At 42.4% G+C, this 9,497-nt stretch overlaps 1 long non-coding RNA gene across 1 annotated transcript; it reads right to left on the bottom strand.

Annotated features, from left to right (window-relative positions):
• Nucleotides 1-1,113: 1,113 nt before the first annotated feature.
• Nucleotides 1,114-9,212, bottom strand: LOC311430443. The gene is made up of 2 exons (XR_014688791.1): nt 8,990-9,212; nt 1,114-2,918 (listed from the first exon to the last, which is right to left on the bottom strand). It is a non-coding gene; the product is annotated as an uncharacterized lncRNA (long non-coding RNA).
• Nucleotides 9,213-9,497: the final 285 nt, after the last annotated feature.

The raw sequence follows: 9,497 nt of genomic DNA, 5'->3' as shown, positions 1-9,497 counted from the left end.
ATTATTATGATTCATGAATCTAGCTTTACTAGCAGTGCAAGACAATAAATTTGAGCACAGCCAAGATTTTCTGCACACTATTTGGCCATTGAACTATCCTGGCCTGAGGCACTGCTGTTTTCAGGCCAGTCCCACCAAGCTCAATGTGTTTCTAGGATCATGAAGTGAAAACACACAAAATCCAGGTGGTCTTCAAGAGGAGCATTTCAGCACTTGATTTCTTGTCTCTGCAGTTGAAGACTGATGATAAAGGAGATGTGACTGCAGACATACAAAAGCCTGTCTAGGTAGCCTAACCTAGCCAGTTTATGGTCTGTGAAGGTGAGCCATGTAACATTAAGTTTGGACACAATACTCTGAAGGACCCCCATACTGCTAATTACTCCCTTCACAATCATACACCAAAGCCCAATGTCTGTCCCTTCTCTGCTCTTGTTGCTTAGGTTGGCACATATCGAAATCATGTCTTTCCCTTTGCTGTGTAAATGTGTCTAATCTCACTGTCACCTATTTGGCCTTCCCGTTTGTCATTTTATCCAACTATATTCATTTAACCCTTACAGCTGCCCTTGTGAAGGAAAAGGCAAGTCAAAATTTACTCCTCCTTCTGTTTGTCTGTTCAGTCAAAACAAACACTAACCGTCAATTATGCTTATCTAAATAAAGATTTGCTTTTTATTCTGGATGAAGATGTTTTTCTCCTGAATGAACTCCTTCATTATCATTTGTCAGACACTAATGTGAATACTTGTCTTGATCAGAAGGATAACAAATCTTGTTGTCTAGGTGTAAATATATCCAGAGGGAAGATTGCAACATGAACAACTAAACCAGATTCTTCCCATGCTGGGCACTTCCTAGCTGTCCACTTGATGAATGCCTGAGCTGGGACAGGCTGTGAAGAAGAAACATGAAGATGGAGCCATGAAGACTATTGAACATTTTGATCTTGACCCTCCTATTTGTTCGAACTCTGCTCTAGGACCGTGTCTCTTATGAATTAATGACCACTTAAGAAAAGAGTTCGTGATGTTTAGATTTACAGTAAGAAAGTTTATTATGCTGCAAGAATCAGTGGTAGTACCCTGCAATCAGACAAGGTTGAAACACTGCTTCATAGTCACTGGAGCATGGAGCCACCCAGACCCTCTTTATTTCATTTCCAGATCATGCAACAAAACCCTAAGGTTACAAGGATGTAGAACATCTTCCGAATACATACAAAATCTGCTTGGGTCTTATGTACCCACTGTGAAAGAAACACATTCATTCTTAGCAGGGATTAGAGTCAAACCTTATTCTGCAGCCAACTCTTAGCCTGGCCTGAGCAGCCCCGCTGTGACCAACTGCCCTTAATTAAAGAAAAGGAAGCAGGCAGATATTCACTCTGCCAGCTCTGTCATTATCTCTCTTTTATTGGTACTGCCAGACCCTGCACACATCTTGGGCCAAGTCTCCGTCATGCCTGAGAAGTGGAATTTAACCTTCCTGGTGACCTAATCATGGCATCATCACAAACGAGGTCTTATAACTTCTTGCTGTAGGGCACTAAAGCCAACTAGCCAGCTCATCCTTTGTGTGGCATTTCTTAATAAAAACAACACTGGTTTAATTGTCCTCACTAGAAATGGAGGTGACTTAATGTCTTAAGAACTGGGTAATGATCTGTAACCTCTATCCAGCTCCATTCAAACTCTCTTCCTAACCTATTGGGGTAAAGAGGACTGTGCTGGAGGCAGTTCAGTCTAGATCAGAAGAACAGACATTAAATATCACCAGCTATGAATAATCCGTCAGTAGTGAATCCTCTGCTCCATCCTTGTTTCATCTCCATGCTTACTGGGTCCTGGTTCTGCAGTTGAGGTGTCTCTTCCCAGATCTCTGAGGGTACCACTAACAAAGCTGCCACCCACACTCCCCAGAATACTTTGCATTTCTTGAGGAATGCATCTCACTTCTGTTTATTCAGATATTTATCCTGATGTAGAGACCGGGAACCCAAATCAGGCTAGGTGCTGTCAGCACATAGCCAAAGGGAGCCTGCCCAGCACAACCTGCAATGCAATTACACAAGGCAAACAAAGACAGATGGGATGTGTACTGATAGTGTCTAAGGTGCAAGTCAATGCCATTTTTAAATAAAGATCCCTAATTTCCCTCCTCCCTCACAGAAAAGCTGTGTCCAAGGGACTTCTGCAGCTGTTTTCAATGACTTCATGAGAGACGTCCTCCCATCCTTTATAGCCTTCTCTTTATTTTTAATTCTTTTAAACATGGCTCCAAGCCCTGTTATTCCTTAAAACAAACAAACAAACAAACAAAACCAAGAAACAACAAGAGGGTTGTAAGTGAATGACATGAAATTCATTACCTTTGCGGAATGGAATGGAATGGAATGGAATGGAATGGAATGGAATGGAATGGAATGGAATGGAGGGAAATCTAGGGAATCTGCCCACAACTTTAGCACCATTCTTGTGGTCCATGATGTCACTACCACCCTTCCATGACATTTCTTTTTCAGGAATAAATCATTCCTAACCCTCCTTTATCCTCTATGCACACATCATATAGAGGCCAAAATGACAGATGGTAACTGGTTAGGAACAATTACTATTGAAGATTTTTTTTCTTCTCAGACAGTCCAGATCACATGGTAGCTGCATATGCAAGTCTCCATCATCAGCTGTTAGAGCACTGTGAAATGAGGTGGCCTCATGATGTACTCTGGTCAGCTACACATGCAGCACAGTACTGCAACAGAACTGTGGAGAGCATGGTGTACTTTAGCATATAAAACACTTCCTACCAAATGCAGCTCAAAAAAGATAAGTGGAAATAAAAAGGATACAAATGGCTGTAAGTGAAGCATTAAATCAGATGGTTCTGGACTCTTTTCAACATTTGCAATGTGGCTTCTGAAACAAACAAAAAAAAATTGTATTGAGTTAGAGCAAGTAGAAAGCTTTGAAAAAAAAAAAGGCAGGGGGAGGAGGGAGCTGTGTGGAAAAGGTTCTTTTTAATTTTTTTTTTTTTTTTTTTTTTTTGCTTAATTAGAGAATTGAAAAAACATAAACTTCTAGGGATTGGCAAATTTTGGTCAAAACATTTTAATAGCCAAAGTGCAAAAATTCTGGCTTTCATTTGTTCTACAGATGACAATATGCTCCAAAAAATGTCAGTAATGTGAGAAAAAGTTATTTTTGTTTCCATTTCCCATAAAAAAAAAAAAAGCCTTGCTTTCAAGTGCGTCTCTCATTTCAATCTGTACTGGTCACAAGCTACATGGACAGATATTCTCTCCCTCAGATGACTCCCCCCTGCCTCCTCTGCTCAACTGTCTCTCTTTTTAACTTCTGTTGCCTGAAAGGGAAGAGAATGAAAGTCATAGAATCTAAATAAAAAGAGCAGACAAAAAGGAAAATCAGAGAGGGCAGAAAACTGGGGAAAGATTCAGTAGGGAGAACAGCAGGACTTCTGGTCCTCCTTCAGCTCTACAGCTCATCTTCCACATTTGGCTGGTGGGACTTGTCTGTGCAAAATGGGGCATCAGGTGATTCTGGAAAAAGGGAAGGAAAAGGACCCAGCAAAATGCAGGGTGGAGAAAGAAAGAACAGGATTATTTTCCTCCCTCCCCCTTTACAATATGCTTAATTTTTTCTCTTCATCTGTTGTAGGAAACCCAACATGTTCATGGTTTAAGTGATAAAGGCAACGTTTGGGAAAGGAAACAATGTAAAGTGGTCAAATAAGGTCAAATACTATTTCATCTCCTGAATCCATGTCAGCACTTCCATCCACACTGCTTTAAATTTAACTGTCATTTATGGATACCCTACTTTCCATCAAGCTCTTAAACAGCCCATAGCTAATGTAACAGCAATGACAATTTTTAGTGAAACTGATTTAACATTGCAGTGTTTGAGAAAGTTATAAGACATAAGAAAGTATCGCTTTGCCAAAATCCATTCCACTGGTGCTATCAGGCATCCAAGAGGGAGGACAGCCCTGGTTCTGAGGACAGATCTGCCTTGTGTTTTCATGATGTGGATCAGAAATCTTTCAGCCAACACTGCTCTTTGGCATGCCAAGAGAGACCTACTATTTTGAAAATGCCTGCTCACATACAATAGCACAGAGAAGACCTGTTTGGAAACAGAGCGTTCAGAAGCTGGGAAATTTTTGCAGAAAAAAAAAAAAAAAAAAACACCACCACCAACAAACCACTGGTTTTATGTAGTACATTTCTTTCCAGACATGATCTGTAAACAACAAAACTGTATTAAGGAAATTGACTATGATTTTTTTTTTTTTTTCAGATTCAAAATGCATTATTTCACTGTTTTGTTTGCAAGCTATTGCTTCTTCCCTACTGAATACAAAAGTCAAATTGGGGTGAAGGCACTTAGCCTGTTCCCAGTGTCAAGTGTTTCTTTTTTAACATGCCTATGTGACTCATTCTTCAAGGTGTCCTCATCACAAAACCACCCAACTATGAGAGGTAACCAAGGTGCTGTAGGTAAAAACAAGCACAAGAGATGCTCCTAGTCCATTCCCTCTGTTTAAACTCCTGTAGTCCTGGCTGGGCTTTTTGTAAATCCTACACTGATGCCACAGAAACTCCTCACAGAGTTGCTAGCAGAGCTTGCCTGCAGTCAACCACCTAGCTCAGATGCTACCGGCCAAGTACCTTTAACAAGGCAGCACTCTAGGCACTAAATATGTATTAAATTTTTGGAGGGCAAAGAGGTTACAAAACCTGTTTGGTGTTTGGCTGCCTGGTTGGTCTGGGTGCGTCTCCACAAGCCCTGGTGGCAGACATGGCATGTTGGTGAGACATTTGCTTTGTCATTGCCTTGGCCCTGTGAGTACACAGCAAGCTTCCCTGGTACACTGGGTTCCTTCTGCAAAACCTTAATCTGTCTTGAGAATTTGGCAAGGATATAAGGCACTTCTACAAACAGCAGGGGGCTGTGGTGTTTTTTGCTGAGCTGAGCTGCCAAGGACTCCTGTGAAAGACCTTGACTGGCTTCTTCAAACTTTTCTTCTTGTATGAAGAGACAAAGTCCATCAGCTATGCTTAATTAAGTGATGAAACCAGGGGTGACCAGCCTGTTCCAGTAGTCCAGAGCAATTGTGGAGTATCCCTCCGTGGAGATCTTCAAAAACCATCTGGACGTGGTCCTAGGCAAGTGGCTCTGGGTGGCACTTCTTAAGCATATGAGCTCCAGAGATCCTCTCCACCCTCAGACATTCTCTGTTTCTGTGTGATTCCTGAGCCATGTGAAACCCTTGGGCAGTTCAGCTCCAGCAGTAACTCACATGGTGGTGCAGGGTTGTCCAAGTCTGTGGCTAGAGGAAGAAATGAGACAGCAGGATCTGCTGGAGTGATCCTTCATGCTAGGGATAGCCCTGCTCAGAAACCAAACAGTGCCATAAGCTCTTGTTTTCACCTTTGAACTCTTCCCTAGAAAAGTCTCTCTTGTTCCCAAATTCAGTTTTCTGAGTCATAGTTTGAATGTCCTTCAGCAGTGGGAAACATGAATATTTTGGTAAACAACTTCCAGAATCTGGAGATGGTTCGGTTCTGGACTATGGCACCCAGATACCATTTGAGAGCTGTAGGGCTGAGGGACTGTGTCTAGCTTGAGGATAAATCTTCTAAGGAAACAGGTCTGATTAAGTGGTTCCAGACTGCAAACCATAAAAACTTAAATCATGTATGACATAACCAAGGTCATTGGAAATATCTTTTAATGCTTTACAAAGAAACAATATTTAACAGCATTTCCCCTCTTTTTCTGTTTTCCATGAATATTGCAAATGAACATACATTTCCCAGAAAGGTTCTTGTTAATCTCTGTGCTTGCAGAAAGTGGATTTACCACTGGTAACTGTGAGTAGTCTTGGTGCAAATCTCAGAGCCACACTTGTGTAAACATGGAACAGAAATCTGTCATTATTTGTCCAGTCCAAACAACTAACATTTTGATTATATAATGCTCATACGTCAGCTACAAATAAATTATTATTCTCAGAAATTATGGGCAGAATTATTTCAAACAACAAACACATTCAAGAATATCTAGGCAGGCTCACAAATAATTAGCAAACAGAAAAATGCTAAAGACATCTGTTCAATTACTTGTTGTAGATTATTCACACAGCTCTAGTAATAGTCCCCTGTCTCTGTGAGTCTGTATCAGATGCAGTCCAAAACTGGGATGGTAGTGAAAGATCATTATGAAAACCCATAATTCAAACTCTTTTGCTCATTCATTTCTACAAAAACAAAAGCAAAGGATGGGTTTTTCTTCACAGGGATTGGTTTGGAGTTGCTTCATTTCAGTGGTATGCAGATTTTTTCACTACGGTTTTGCACAGTGACCAGGAACACCTGTTAACTTCAAAAGAAAAGTACAAAATCCCTGAAAACTCCTCATCCTATAAATATTTGTTTTTCATGTTGTGGCAACAACAGCTCACAACTAATGTTGTTTGGAAGCTGTAAAAAGTAATCATTGCTGTTGATCAGGGGCTGGTTTCACAGTGTATGATAAATGGCTCACCAACAGCAACACTTACCACAGCTTCCAGGCACTTGGCCAAACACCCACAGCAGCTCACAGCTTCCCACTGCCATTTCTCAGAGGTGGCATCCACTTCCCAACTGTTCCCCATTCCCTTGCTCGTGACTTGAAATACTCCTACACTGTATTCAGGCCACAGGCAGCTGTCATGCACACCATGAACACAATTCAGGCAAAAGCAGCAGACTTTGTACTCTGCTCTTTGTACTCTTTGTACTCTTTGAACTCTGTACCTCCCTAGGTACAGAGCTGAAACAGCCCTGCCAGCCCTGGGGGTGCCCAGTGGTGCTGCCCAACCTTCAGGCAGCTGGGGATATTTATTACCCTGGTTCAAGCCCATCCTCTTCACCTTTGATAGTCAGAATGGCTAAAGAAACTAATTCAGGTTGGTGGTATACCCTACTATTCACCTTGAAACGTTCCTGTCTTTCTCCTAGAAAAGTTGTTTACATCTCCACACCTTTGCAGCAAACCAGAAAATTCTCTGAACTCCTTCACTTCCTGGGTTTTCAACAGCAAAACATCTACATGACTGTTGTATGGGTCAGTCTGGGAGATGTATGACCATACTACCCTAGCTCTGGACACAAACTCACCCACCCTACGCTTCACACCAAAGCAGAAGGGCAGTACAGCTTCTGCACCAGCTCTGCTTAAAGCACTGTCCGCTCAGAGATGCTGAGTACCGTCAGATTTAGGCATTGTCTGTTAGGGACCTTGTTTGTCTGAGGGATTTTTGGTAATCTTTAATTAAATGCTACACAGGTCTATGGTTGTTTGCTACAAGAAATAAACTATGATGCATCTGTGTTATGCTCCTAAACAGATGCCTCTATGCTGCCAACCAGCACACGAACAGTGCTCTGGGGGCATGTGCTCCATGAGTGCAAGCAGACGAGGATATGTTAGTCATCAGGAGTCAAGTCAAGGTGCACATATGTCCCAGTCAGTCATTCAGAACTTTAATTTACTTTTTGTACTCTGCTGGATGAAATTGAAAGGCCTCCCTGTGCTGCAAGTCAGGTGGGTTGGTACAACGGAGGGAAAAATGCAGGTGCATGAAGGGCTGTCGGAGATGGGCATTCCTCTGCCAGCTCTCCTGCTGAAGGAGCACAGCATCTAGGAGTTACTTTGGAAAAACATTGTTCATCTCTCTTTATCTAAACAACCCCTCTGTATTTGTTCTGTTTCTCATACCGCCTGACTCAGTGTGCCAACATTACATATTATGTGGGAAAAGTGTTTGATGTTCTCCATATGCAGGAGGGAAGACCATGAAGTCATCTCAGCCTTGTGGATGAGCCACCTGCCAGCCCTGATAGAACTATCCATGCAGATTTTAACCCATTGTTCAAGCTCGAATTGCTGTCACACTCAAATGAGAAGATTTGATGCACCTGAAGAGAAAATAATTGGATTACTCTAGGGAGAACCAGGCAGAGGCTTCAAGGCCCCTTTTTACTTCCATCTCCATTTTCTTAGAATCACAGAACCTCAGAATCATAGAACAGCTTGGGTTGGAAGGGACCTTAAAGCTCATCCAGTTCCAACCCCTTCCCCCCTCCGCCATGGGCAGGGACACCTCCCAGCAGACCAGGCTGGCCAAAGACCCATCCAGCCTGGCCTTGAACACCTCTAGGGATGGGGCATCCACAGCTTCTCTGGGCAGCCTGTGCCAGTGCCTCACCACCCTCTGAACAAAGAACTTCTTCCTAATGTCTAACCTAAACCAACCCTGCATCTTGTCCAACCATTACACTCCTTGTCAAAGTCTCCCTTTTACTTTTCTGTAGGCCTTCTAGGTACTGGAGGGGGGCCCCAGGGCTATTAGGTTATAAGGTCTCCCTGAAACCTTCTCCTGGCTGAACAACTCATTTCTCCCAGCCTCCACTTGGGAGTATTTACTCCCCTCCCACCATAGCAGTTGCCTGAGATTTTCATGCCTATAACTTGCTCCTCTGGAAGGAGATCTCTCTCTCAAAGCAGCTGCATAGCTGCACTTGCAGGTACATTATTGCTTAAGTGTGGAAGCTCTGCCCCACTCGATTAACCCAGATTTGCACATGAGACAGAGGCGCACACACTGTTCCTTGGCTTTACTACTCCATGTGTCTGCAAGAGGGGATGGAAACAGAAGCTGGGCAGTGCTCCATGTGCTCCAGAAGACAGGGCAGCACCCTCAGAAAGAACTACTGCTTATTCTCCAACAGGTATTTGTAAACAGTAGAGTAGGACATAGTAAAAACACATTAATTTGCTGAGATTAATCAATGCCTGTTAAAGCTAGTCTTTTACCAACTGGTGTGTTTTAAAGAGCATCCAATTATGTGCTGAGCTGTGTTTAAAATCATAGGCAGGCCAGTAAGTCTTCTAATAGGGCTTGTTGTCTTTGCTCTTACCTTTCAGAAGAGGCAAACCAGCTTGAACTGTAGCTTGCAGAGGTATTGATTTCAAACCAAATGTCACTCACTCTCTTAGTGACTTTGTAGGAGAGAGACTCCTCACTCCTTCAGAAGAATGAGAGGCAAGATGTGAGGAAAACAGAAGGGGAGCTCAAAGGATTGCCACGTCTGATGTCTTGGGGTGGGGCTTAGCCTCCTGCTCTCCATTGACACAGCTTCTTAGTAACTGCTTCATCTCAGTGAAGCCACAGAAAAATAAAAATTAAACAAACAAAAAACAACAAACAAACAAATGAAAAAAAACTACACTATTGAGAACTGAAAGTATTTTAGACCTTGAAGTAATGGGATGAGGGAGCAGGAAAAAGTTTTTCACAATACATATAAAAAATATATATGCTTATTTTCTGGTTTTGCTCTAAACCCATCTTTGTTTAACAGCTACTCTCCCAAACAAGGAGCAGCTTCAGGCAGACTACTCCACCTTCTGCTCTGCTTCTTGGCC

This window comes from Aythya ferina, assembly GCF_964211825.1.
Source record: "Aythya ferina genome assembly, chromosome: 1".
NCBI lineage: Eukaryota > Metazoa > Chordata > Aves > Anseriformes > Anatidae > Aythya > Aythya ferina.
The sequence above is the reverse complement of the archived record's forward strand: the minus strand, read 5'-3'. Positions and strand labels throughout refer to the sequence as shown.